Genomic DNA, 10,990 nt, shown 5'->3' on the forward strand with positions numbered 1-10,990 from the left:
CTCCTTCTCCTTCTCCTTCTCCTTCTCCTTCTCCTTCTCCTTCTCCTTCTCCTTCTCCTTCTCCCTCCCCTCCTCCTCCTCCTTCTCCTCCGGTAAAAGCTATCAGCTGGTGCTGCCAGTTATCTGTGCTGCCCACATCCCAGTCAGTGGCCTCCATGTTATCAGGCTGTCCTTCGTTTTTCACCATGTGCTTGCATTTCACCCCTCCTGCCTGGTGCCTGGGACGTGGTGCCAGTGGGCCGGAGCACCTGCACAGAGCCAGTGGACAAAACATGGGGCCTCTGGGACACCAAGGAACATCCTCTAAAGCATGGCGACACTGGGTCCCTGAATTTGGGCAATGATTGCCACACTGTCTTGAAACAGCTGTGCAATTTCTGGCTCTTTCTTATCCAGATGCCACATTTTATCCAGAGATGGCTGCAGCTTGATTCCGGATGGGCTGAATCCCAGCACCTCACACAGACAAGCATCTGCCTAACCCTTCTTTCTCATTTAATTGCAAGCCCTCCACAAATGGGCTGAACCCTACAAACAGTGACTGCATTGGAAAGGAGCGGTGAGTACTCAGTGGATCCTTGGCTCAGGCACAGCACCTACATCTCTGAGTTGGTATCTCCATGCGAAAATCAGAGTCTCCAGTTTCCACAGAGACAATTGTCAAAAATACTTGTTTATTGATTATTCTCTTATTTGCCTGATATTCCTTGTAATTATGTCATGCTATTCTTATTTATTTCATTTTGTTTTCGTTGTAAGTGTAATTAGCAGCAAAGCTGCTAGCAACACCTTAATGTTTCTGTGGATATTGGAAAGAATAAAATGGTCTTAATTTTTAAAGAAATCCTGGCAGCACTGATGTATCTGCTACTACAGATGGCAATATATGTAACTTGCCAAGAGAGCATGAGTAACTTAATTTTTTTAAATTAGTAATTCTAGCATGGGTCAGAGCTGTCATGCCTGACTGACAGATTGTAGCCCATTGCTTTCCATCAGAGGACAAGGCTGGGTTTCTGATGTTTATAGGGGACACTACTTTATGTCTGTCCAAACCTTTTCATATCTGAGCTTCAAACCAGCCAGTCTGCAAGAGCAGTCCAGGGTTAGGATATCCAAGTACTCTGCACACAAGGTAAAAAATGGGAGTAGGGCTAGAGAATCTAGTCTGGGATGATCAAGCAAATATTTCAGACCCGGTAGCATCTGTATATGGAGCTATACCACAAACGCAAATAACTTCAAAATGAATTACAGATCTTTGCATAATAATTGCATTTTCACAGAGATGAATAAGGGCAGGTTTTCCAATGATAACTTTTGTTGTGGTTTCACCCCAGCTGGCAACCAAGCCCCACAGAGACACTCACTCACTCCCCCCACTAGCAGGACTGGGGAGAGAATTGGAAGGATAAAAGCTGGAAAACTCATGGGTTGAGATACAGACAGTTTAATCGTTTAAAAGCCACACACACAAGCAAAGCAAAACAAGGAATGAATTCACTGCTTTCCATGGGCAGGCAGGTGTTCATCCATCTCCAGGAGAGCAGGGCCCTGTCACATGTAATGGTGACTTGGGAAGACAAACTCCATCATTCCAAATGTTCCCCACCCTTCCTCCTTCTTCCTTCTTCTCCTCACTTTATACACTGAGCGTGGTGCCATATGGTCTTTGATCAGTTTGGGTCACCTGTCCTGGCTGCATCTCCTCCCAATCTCCACACACCCCCAATTTCCTCACCAGCGTGGCAGTAGGAAAGCAGAAAAGGCCTTGGCCTTTAACTCTATGCCAGCCAAACCCAGCACATTCCACCCCTTATTCCAAACCATTTACATCCTGTTCAGGTCCCACACTGTTCAACACAACTTCATTAACCACCCCCACCCTTGCCATTCTTTGATAATTGACAACTTTGACAACTTTTTAGCAGCTCCCATAAGATTATTGTGAATTTCCTCAACAGAGGATGAAGTCAGGTGGAGACACCAATCATAACTGATATTCTTTAGAACATCTTTTCTCAATCAAGCTGTTATGCTGAATGGAATCCAGCTGTTATTACGGACACCAGACAACCATCGCTGAGGATATTCAATTACTCCCTTGAGTAATTGAATTGCTCCCAGTTACCTGCTTGGAGCAACATCTGCTTCCTCAGACACAAAGGCACATACGACACACTAGTGGCTTCAGGAAAGCACTTGGGGTCCCTTGTTTCACTAGGAGTGTATTTAAGCCTGTAGTTTTTGTCTGCAAATAGCAGCCACTGCCTTTTCAGACGTGCTCTGAGCTATACACCATGGGGAACACTGGTGTCTTCAGGCAGATTCAGCAGCCCTTTTGTGCCCTGAGTTGATTGGTTGTGCAGCCAGTCATGGTAAGAAGCATTCCTATGTACGTGCCCACAGAGTTCCAGTGTTTTCTGATGTTGGCTATTGAAGGTTGCCATAATCCAGATGGATGAGGACGTAGAGATCAAGTTCCTCCTGTAAACTCTGTATTTCCTTGATTTTTGCCTGCCTAAAATCAAAATCCTTCTGTTCTCCTAATTGAAGGAGTGTATTTTGGCAGGGAATATAAATTGCATTTTTGTCTTTGGTTGGACAGTCTTAAAATAACTGTCAGCCTTCGTTCTTTCAGAGACTGGATAGTGTGGGTATTTATAGCAAAACTGGTTTGATGGGTTAAGACTGAAAAATTAGAATCTATATTACATTTCAAAATATTACTGTGCAATTCTGAGATGCTGCCATGGAGACTGCATCATTACTCTGCTTTACATGCGCATTCAGTCACTAGGTCTCCTCAGGCTTTCAGAGCAATTCCACCACAACCCTCTTCCAGCTTCCAACCATGAAGCTTCAATTCCTTCCTCAATGTAAAATAGTCAACAGAGCCATTGCAGTAGCCCAACATTAGCTCTCCAATGGCTCCCCATCTTTGTTCTTCCCCTGCTCTGAATCTGGAGGTCATGATCAGAAAAATACCAACTTCCTTTCATCACCTCCAGAGCACAAAACAAGGGCTGGCAGCAGGGTGCTGCACAGCAAGTCACACATGCTGCCTAGAGAGGCAAATGCATGCGGTCTGAGGACAGCAGGAGCACCCTTTTCTGTATTTTCCAATCTCGCCACTATTTCGCCACAGTTTCCAGACTGAAATTTTGCAGTTGTCTGGAAATAACTTCCTGTAATAAGGGCAGGTACAATCTTTGTTACCTATTTGAACAATATTCACCCTTGATTTCTGGTGAGGTCTTACACACCATCAAACAAAGAGTAAGACATAACATAAAAGCATACAACCTAGAAGTTACTGAACTTCAAAACTATACAATAATCTAAATCATTAGATTATTGTATAGTTTTGTAGTTCAGTAACTTCTAATCTAATCAATTAGGGATTATGGCTCTAATACTGCTGGCAACCTCAATAGTGATTAGGTTAATCACCTACAGCTGACTATCTCAATGAGTTTCCCAAGCTATTTATTTCTGAAAGGTGCCATTTTAACTCAGTTTTCACAAAATTTATTTTCCGCAGTGGTTTAGCATCACGGTTTAAGAAGTTAGTGCAAATCTCTAAATGCCTGTGGATAGCCATGAAGCTTTTGGTTTTATACCTGCCATTTGAATATTTTTGTAGAGGACTATAACTGCCTAAATCAGTGGAAATGGCCTGGCACACCCTGCAATATGCTCATGCTTCCCACCCTCACTACTGGGCTGTCTCTGAAGCACTCAGCTGTGCATCAGCTCTCAACAGCCCAACGTGAGTTTCTGATGCAATGGCAGTGGAGGTGCCCTGTAAGAAAACCCTTTCCTCGAGCCGGCACAAAAACAATTTGCTATTAAATGAAGATGCTTCAGAGCATGGGTCACTTGCCTAACTGCAGGTAGCAGAGAGAATTTGATAACTGCACCAGTTGTTGCCTGAGCATCCAATATACATCTCTGTGGTGGGGAGAGGCAATGCTGTGTCAGTTGCTCTCAAGCTGTGTCACATCATGTCATGCAGCACACACTGATGTGACCTGGTGCAGTAGGTAATAAGATCTGTGCCAAGCTACTGAATAGAAGGAGATTATTTTAACATGTTGAACACTGCTGTCATGTTGGGCACGTTTCTAAATGCTTTTGTCGTCAAACAAAGCATTGTCTATATGTATGGTTTTTTCCACAAAAAAAGAAAAGCAGCTGGCAATTACTGCCATGGCACTGGAGATTATCACCTGCCCTTAGGGGGTTAGTTGTCCAAATGCCAGTATTTATGGTTTTGTCTGGAACCCCTAGATTAGAACTGTGCCACCAAGAGAGACCTCATGAATCATCACAAGTGAAGAACAAGGCATTCAGAGCTGCAATGAGCAATCTCATTATGGTATCTTCTTTCTTCACTCCTAGCCTATGGATCTGTAGGGGACATGAGACAGAAATCCTAGGGTGTTCAACTGCATTTTGTCCATGAAAATCCCAAAGGAGCCATCTGCTACAGCACAGCTAGGAGATGGAAACTCTTGCTGTTTGGGTGTGTCTTGCACATATGTTGCTTTTGAACTAGGACTGCAGAACAAGCACCTGTAATATGCTTGAAAAGGGAAATTATGAAAATGTGGAATGATGTCCTATTTGTATGTTGCCACCTTCTTCAGTATAGCAATCTGGAGTTCAATATATATATAGTATAGTTCAACATATATTGTATAGTTCAATTCTGGAGGACAGAATACCTGGCCTTCCAGCTTTTGGGGATGTTGTTCCTCTGCTGCACCACAGTTGCTTTGCGTATGCAGCATCGCACTGGCATGGAACTTAATTGTCCCACTGCAATGGGATTTAATAAACATTTTCAGTAACCATCCACATACCTTCAGTATCATTAACAAAACCAATACCTGAGAAAAAATTTACTTCTAGCTCCTTCTTGGCAGAAAGAGGAGCATGCTGGGTAGTATTCAGAGCATGAATACAGTGTGGTCACGTTCCAAATGCAACCACATGCACCCCAACATGCTCAATGTGCAGTGTAGTTTTCATTTTTTTTGGCTTTTTACACAAACAGAAAAAACCTGAGCCTCTCCTGTGCCCAAACACACATGAGAAAAAGAACAAATTCTGCTTAGATGAACTGCATTGACATGACATTGTTGTCAGCCCCATAACTCTGGGGACTGGGGGGGGATTCCTCACTTGCACTTTTTGTCTAGCATTTACTAGACATTCTTAGCACTTTAGACAGTTCAGAGACTCAGCAAATTTCACAAGATATAGGCTCCAGAGCATCTGGGAGGAAATCCACCAAGAAAACTCTGGCCCAACATCTCCTAGCTGACGAGATGCATGAATTTGTTGTGAAACCCCAGAGGCCAGAGTAGGAGGACATCAAAGTGGACAGTGCTGCTTCAGTGCTGACCCAACAGCACAAGCCCTGATGCAAATCTAATCAAATCAACTCAAGGAAAATACATATCTCTTTATAGAAGGTACAAGGTCTATCCCACATTCTGAAGATCAGTCACTGTCTGCAGACATGTCCAGAAATTATGCCTATTTACTTAGGCAGAAGACTGATTGTGGAATCATTGGGACACAGCATTACTACTGATAAGTATCAAAAGAATTTGCATCCTAGATATGTCATTGCTAAAAAAATGTATCCCTGTTATTTCCTTTAATGCCATCTTGCAGATGGACACAGCTGATAGCTGATAGCTTCTCTTGGACTGTGCTGCAAGGTCAGGGAAATCACCAAGCGCAAGGAGCTCAGGACGTGACACCTTTCTTGATTTCCTGCTCAAAATAAAGCTCTAGGGCATCTAAGAGCTCCTGCTCCTGCTAAGCTTTTGCTACTGTTGTCAGTCTAAAAAATCTCTTTGTAGCCTTGAATTATGATCAAGAAAAAAGTACTGCCTAAAGCTGCAGCTTTGTGATGATGGGTACTGGTGCTGTACAGAAGTGCTTTCCACATACTTCAAGAAATACACATAACTCACCTTCTCTTCTGGGCAAGGTATAAAGAACATTCAATATTTATTGCTGGAACTTCCATCTACATCAGTGCCTTTTTCCACCAGGAGCATCATACTTCAACTGTGTTGCAAAGGGAAGAGGAAGCTTTTGTGTAGCAGCCGTGAACTGCCCAACATATGCACATTACTGTGCATGTTTCATGGATTCAGAATGAGCAAGACATTTTCTCCATGACTTCAAACATCAGGAAAACTGTTCAAAATTTTCTGCTGATAAAGAAAACCTCTGTGAAGTATACATGCAAGCTGGTATGACTTCTCCAGGTTAGCACATCATGCTCAGTGTCCCTTTAGAGCACAGCAAAACAACAGTCCCCACTGCCAACCTCTTCACCTCCTAGAGAACAGCACAGCTGAAAGATGACTGCAGCCAGCTACCAGTGCAGCTAACTCCTCTCCAGGTTAGCACATCATGCTCAGTGTCCCTTTAGAGCACAGCAAAACAACAGTCCCCACTGCCAACCTCTTCACCTCCTAGAGAACAGCACAGCTGAAAGATGACTGCAGCCAGCTACCAGTGCAGCTAACTCCTTTCTTATTCCTTCTTTCATGGATAGTTTCCCTTAAAACAGCACAGGGAGGATTTTACAATTGATCATCCTCATGAGACAGTCTTTGAAAGAGGAACAATATTTTTCTTAATGTGATTGTATAACATGACTTGAATATTTTTGACAGTGAAATAAGCTTACCTAATAAAGTGGGTGCTGTGTTGACTCTTCTTTCCTCTTTCCTCAAAGGTAGGAGTATGCACAGTACAGAGAGAAGGTATTTGCTGCTCTTCTTGGTTTTCAGAAATACAGTGCTTAAAAAGACCTATCCACTCATGTAGTCTTGTTTGTCTCCACCTACAGATAACTACACCATACCAGCTTATTCAGTGCTGCAAGGATGGCAGGCAAAGCAAGATCAAAGAAATTAATTCAGCCTCTTCAGCTTTCAGGGTGAAGTCTGATACCTGGTAGAATTCATTCCTTGCCAGCAGGACTCACATGTAGAAATGTGCATGTGAAACAGAGGCTTACTGGGGCATTAGAGTTCCTGGGCAATGCCCATGGCCATCAAATTACTGCCAAAAAGCACTAACCACCAAGTTTCTATGCTGTTTAGCTCTCTATCCTGGAACAAGGGTGCAGGCATGAAGACCTCAGTTAATGCCAGTTTTTCCCTAGTTTCTTTCCGTACGTATTTGACAAGTCATTTTGATGTCATCTAGTCAAGTAGCAGTCAGTAATAACTGACTTTGAAGAACTTAGACACACAGCCTAGCTTTCATAATCCTACCATAGTTTCTGATTTGCTAAAGGAAGCTTATGCAGAGGTGGTTTCAGGCATACTTTTAAATATTCTAAACATTTTTATCGATGATTCATCCCATTTGCCTTGGAAAGTTGTTTTTTTTTTTTTTGCCAGAGGGCATGGTTTTAAGTTTGTTACATTATTCATCTGCAACGTCAGTTGACAGTGCTCCCAGCCAGGTAAAGCATGAGAACTAACTGGCACATGAACTGTAATGCTTAAGCAGGATCATTTCAGTATGGGAAGATTCAGACATGACATAAGGAGTAAAGAGTATGTCTGAGAGTTCCTTACTTACAAGGACTTTAGTGACAGTCTCAGCATGTCCCATCTCTCAAGAAAAAAATAAATTTTTTGTGTTTGTCTAGAATTAATTTCCTGACCTGTCACTCAGTAACTATTCCTGGTTCCACGACACTTTAGCATGACAAACACACCAGAACACGTGATTTTTGAGGTGTACAGCTCTGGCTAGATGTTAAGCACTGCATAAGAACTTTCTGAGAGACAAAGCTTTGGTCCAGGCACCAGAGAGCACATACATCTTCATGAAATATAGAATCAGTATTTGGGTTTCCCAGCTGATCTGTTACAATCAGAGTTTGTATTTCTCCTAGAAATCCAGATGGACATCCAGATGAGGAATTAAGTCAATTCAGACCATGTTTACTGCCTACAATTCCAAAGAATGAAAATTATACAGGGTGATATTAAATTTTCTTTCTCTTCCCTAGTACCATAAAAAGTGGTGCTCCCTGAAGGAAACAAGGGAAAAGCATCAGTCCTGTTTGACTGAGAGGTCAACAGTCTCTCTGTCACTGGGCAGTAACACGACAGGAGAGTAAGTCCTTCAGAATCAGGGTCAGGAACAACAACACAAACCTGGAACCCTCCTAATTTCTTAACCTGACTCACCCCTACAGCTTCAGGCATGGTTCACGTAGGACTGCTTTCCTTGCCCTTGATAAGTCAGAATAATTTCACAAGATGGCCCTATGAAGCTTCTTTGATTTTTCTTTTACCATACCTTCATCAGGGCCCACCCTCATGGTCTGTAGCATGAATAGCACTTCTACTGTATCTGAAGCACTGGATTCGGTTGCTTAAACATCTACAGACCTTGGGAAACAAGGACTATGTCTATGGAGTCAAATGGAGGCCAGGCAGCATGTCCTAGGAAATGTAAAATGGTATTAGAAATCTAAGTCTAGAGTGTTGAATCCTGCCCATAGACACATAGATATCAACAAGGTACTTGCTGTAAAACTTCCTCTACTTCCTCTATTTATCCATGACAGTTAAGCTGCACCACTTCTTCGGAAACAGTTAAAGCTTGAAAAGACAAGACCCCAAGGGGAAAGAGTCTTCGAATAGATAAAAAATTTATAGGTTAAATAAATGCCCTGACAGTGCTCCCTAACTTATTTGAATTTATGCATATGTCATATCCATACTATGGCAATTATAGGAACACATAACAGAATAACAAGGCTGAAATCGACACAGGAGTACTTTTCACTAAAATGCTGAGAATTCTTTTATACCTGTTTTTTGACAAGGTTTTTTGTGGGGTTTATTTGTGCTGTGTTGGTTTTTTTTTTAAGAAAAGGGAAAAATATCAACACAGCAGAGTCATCAGAGAGGATAAAATAAAGCTGAAGGTGAGATCAAGTGGTTATGGCATGAGTTGGTGTGTGAGACAAGCCTGTCTCAGGTGTGGTGCTAGCAAAGATGAGAAATGATACACAAGTACAGTGAAGGGATTTTTTTTTTAATAACAGGATAAAAACATAAGTGATAATAGAGGTAACAGTCACTAAGAGGACTATTCTCAAAGTTAAACTTGCATAACTTAGCTGAGAATTTGGCCCTTGATCTGGATCTATTTGAATGAAATATTGTCAAGTTCTAATTTTATCTTCAGTCCTGTGACTGTAACTGACATTAATTTCCAGTCATCTGTAGAGGAAGAAATCTTGCACCAGACATACTCTGCAGTACAGCAACACACAGCAACAACTCACCTACTGCCAGTCGTACAATCACTGGGAAAATCACCTGTCTGAATGTTGATTTTTTCATGGAAGGTTTCTGTATTTCATACACACTGGATCAGTAAATGACCTTCTAATGACAGTATGGTCATACCAAGTCTTCACAGGTGAGAAACCCACCTTAATGGAACCATCTCTCCAGGAATCCTTCTGGAGCAGTGATGACCTTATCAGCATCATTTGAACTGCAGCTTCTGTTTGGAGTGAAACCCCAATGCCAAGTACCTGACTCTCAACATGGGCTCCAGCTACAGGGCTTGAAGCACATATGGCTTGATCCTATACACCTTCCACTTGCTTTAGTAGAAAATGTGGATAATTACGAAGAAAATATTAAAAAGAGCAGTAGTGAAAACAGGGGAATCTACCTGGCCTCCAGCCCAGGGTGGTGAGGCTGAAGTGCAGCCAATGCTATCTGGAAATCCTGAGGAAATCTGCTGGCAAACAACCAGGAATGGTCACCCTGAGATGACACATTCAGGTGCACACCTAGGCATGGTGGCTTGGAAACATTCATAAGTCCATCTATATGGTTCTTGTTTCTTTCCTTTTCTTAACATCGTAATTGCAAGGGGAAAGGGGCATGGCCACTCCGAGGGAAAGACTAGTTTAGCAGCACAAGGCAGAGAATCAGAGAATCATAGAATGGTTTTCTTTGGAAGATGTTGCAGTGGGGATACTGCAACACGCATATACCAAACCAGGAGTCCCGTGGAAAGGAAATATATATGGACAGACGGATTCTTGATAGCTGTTTCAGAGAGATGTTTATTTCTCCAGCCGCATGGCCGGAGCTCTGCCGAGGAACTGTCCCAGTCACGGGACCAAGGGTCCTTCTGCCCGCGCAGGGAACACAAACCAACCAATGGGAACGAGGCTGAGCAGGGGCAGGGAAACCCCGTGTCTGTGCCCTCAGGGCCCCTCTCCCAGGGCTACACGGCAGGGGAGGGACCCCAACACCTCACCCGTTTTATTTTAATAAAAGGAGAATGAAAACAACTGGATAAACATTACAAGAACAGTTTCAAAACAAAACAAGCCACCCTCCTGAGTCTTTAAATGTCCAAACAGATTCTGTGGAACATCTTAGGGCTGACAGAAGGGAGACAGGACTCTCCGAGCATGCTTTGTGGGGAAACTGAGGCAGGAGAGGGTTTAACTTCTTCCCTCCCCCTTTTCATCCCCCACTCGGCATTGGAAAGGGATTTTTGGGGAAACAATTGGCAAAGGCATGGTTTTGTGAGGGAAACCATGGATGAAAAAACGGATTGGGAATACACTGGGGGTAATAGGACATAGAGTAAAAGGGAAAGGTGGGATTAGGAAAGGGAGACTGTAGGGAGGGCTTACAATGGAGATATTGTCTAACATGACTACGATTTTTTGCATATATACTGCCTTTCACAGAAACACCATCAGGCCCAGTGACCTGCGATGCTTGTAACCCTTTTCTACCTAGTACAATTTTGAAGTGCACCACCTCTCCATCTCCCAAGCTTGGGATGCATTTTTCAGGGTTATTCTTTTTAATAGCAGTTCTGTGCACGAATATGTCTTGCTGGTTGTCACACCTTGTTATAAAACCATAATTTTGCTTAACATTATACC

General features: G+C 42.7%; 1 long non-coding RNA gene across 2 annotated transcripts in view; it reads right to left on the reverse strand.

Moving 5' to 3' along the window:
* The window catches only part of LOC121673991, a 28,859-nt gene that overhangs the window by 10,582 nt on the left and 7,287 nt on the right, over positions 1-10,990 (reverse strand). The window contains exon 1 of one of the 2 annotated variants that reach the window (XR_006019388.1): positions 6,722-7,228. The exons of the other annotated variant lie outside the window; for it this stretch is intronic. This is a non-coding gene — a long non-coding RNA (uncharacterized LOC121673991). Of the gene's footprint in view, positions 1-6,721; positions 7,229-10,990 lie in introns of those variants that run through there. 2 annotated transcript variants of the gene reach the window in all.

This window comes from Corvus kubaryi, unplaced genomic scaffold (genome assembly GCF_017639235.1).
Source record: "Corvus kubaryi isolate FWS band 111438036 unplaced genomic scaffold, C.kubaryi_AGA036_p1.0 66, whole genome shotgun sequence".
Classification (NCBI taxonomy): Eukaryota; Metazoa; Chordata; class Aves; order Passeriformes; family Corvidae; genus Corvus; species Corvus kubaryi.